A 2,048-nucleotide genomic window follows, 5' to 3' on the forward strand; every position below is an offset into this window, starting at 1 on the left:
AGAGGTCCTGAATCTTGTCGCGTTCATCCCAAGGGCTTCTCTTTATAGAACGAGGGCCAATAAACCTTGGTTTTGCATAGATTTGTGGGCTTCTGGGACATCTCCGGATTCCCATTATAAGATTCCAGTGAAAAGTGTTCAATTCGCAGGAGCAGTCAGGACCTGAAGCTTCTCAGAAGGTAAAGGGTTAGCTTGCTGCACGGCCCCCATGGCCCTGTTCCTGACCTGAGGTACAACCCTGGATCTCAGGAGTCCCCTCCCTGCAATAATTCATAAAGCCGGGGAGATCGAGAACAAGGTTGAGTCCCTTGAATGGCTATATCACTGGGGCCTCAAAAAATATAATGCTAAATTCAAGGCACAAAGGAATGCCATATAGTGATGGTTGAATTAAGAGTCCTTTAATAATAGCCAGTGGTCAAGAAAGGCTATCACCAAAAAGAATGCTCCACCTTGAGGAGAGGCAGAGCAGGATCTATAAAGTTTAAAACCACAATTACATCACGCCAGGGGCAAAGACAATAACCATAATTACACCAAACCAGGGGCAAGTCAGTTAGCAAAGAGGTTTTCAGTTAATGAAAAGTTTCTAAGTTTTGAATAGGAAAAACAAGTAGATGGTTTGCCTGGTCCCTGGTCTCTCTGCTTCCGTGATTCTATACTCTTAGCGATTCCAGTCTGTATTCCAGTCTGCCATAATGAACTGAAAACTCTGAAACCAGGACTTAAATTCTTCCTGCCTTGTTATGTGGGAAATGAGGGAAGATGAAATCTTAAGGTGGTTTTAATTTGTATATATAGAAAAGCTACTGATTTTTGTAGATTAATTTCGTACCCTGCCACTTTACTGACTGTGTTAATCAGTTTTAGGAGTTCTCTGGTGGAATTTTGGGGATCTTTTAGGTACAGTATTACATCACCTGCAAAATGGATAATTTGACCTCTTCTTTTCCAATTCCTACTCTTTTAATTTCCTTCTCTTGCCTTACTGCTCTAGCAAGAGCTTCAAACTCTATATCAAAAAGGAGTAGAGATAGTGAACAGTCTTGGCTGGTTCATGATTTTAATGATAATGCTTCCAGGTTTTTTTTTTCCATTTAGACTGATGTTGGCTGTGTATTTGATGTATAGAGCTTTAATTATGCTGAGGCATGTTCACTCCAATCCAATTCCCTTTAGAATTTTATTATGAATGCTTCCCTTTAGGACTTTTATCATGAATACATGATGAATTTTTGTCAATGGCATTTTCTGCATCTATTGAGATGACAATGTAGATTTTTGCCTTTGAATCCATTTGTATAATTTATGACATTTATTGACTTATGTATACTGAACCACCCCTGCATCTCTGGAACAAAGCCAACTTGATCACGGTGGATGATCTTTTTGATGTGTGCCTGAGTGAGGTTTGCAAGTGCTTTGTTGAGAATTTTTTAATCTATGTTCATTAAGTATATTGGTCTATAGTTTTCTTTTTTGATTGTGTCTTTACCTGGTTTGGGTATTAGAGTGATGCTGGCTTCATATAAAGAATTTGGGAGTTCTCCCTCTGCTTTCTATCTTTTTGAATAATTTAAGTAGTATTGATTGTAGGTCTTCTTTAAATGTCTGGTAATATTCTGCTGTAAATCCATCTGGGCCTGGGCTTTCTTAGTCAGGAGGTTTTGTATTACTGTTTCAATTTCCTTATATGTTGTGGGTCAGTTTAAACTGTTGATCTTTACCTGGTTTGGGTATTAGAGTGATGCTGGCTTCATATAAAGAATTTGGGAGTTCTCCCTCTGCTTTCTATCTTTTTGAATAATTTAAGTAGTATTGATTGTAGGTCTTCTTTAAATGTCTGGTAATATTCTGCTGTAAATCCATCTGGGCCTGGGCTTTCTTAGTCAGGAGGTTTTGTATTACTGTTTCAATTTCCTTATATGTTGTGGGTCAGTTTAAACTGTTGATCTCTTCTTGGTTTAACTTTGGTGGTTTCCATGCCTTTAGATACCCATCCATTTCTTTTAGGTTTTCAAATTTGATAGAGTATAGATTTTTAAAGT

This window comes from Nannospalax galili, unplaced genomic scaffold (genome assembly GCF_000622305.1).
Source record: "Nannospalax galili isolate Female #2095 unplaced genomic scaffold, S.galili_v1.0 scaffold1592, whole genome shotgun sequence".
Taxonomy (NCBI): domain Eukaryota; kingdom Metazoa; phylum Chordata; class Mammalia; order Rodentia; family Spalacidae; genus Nannospalax; species Nannospalax galili.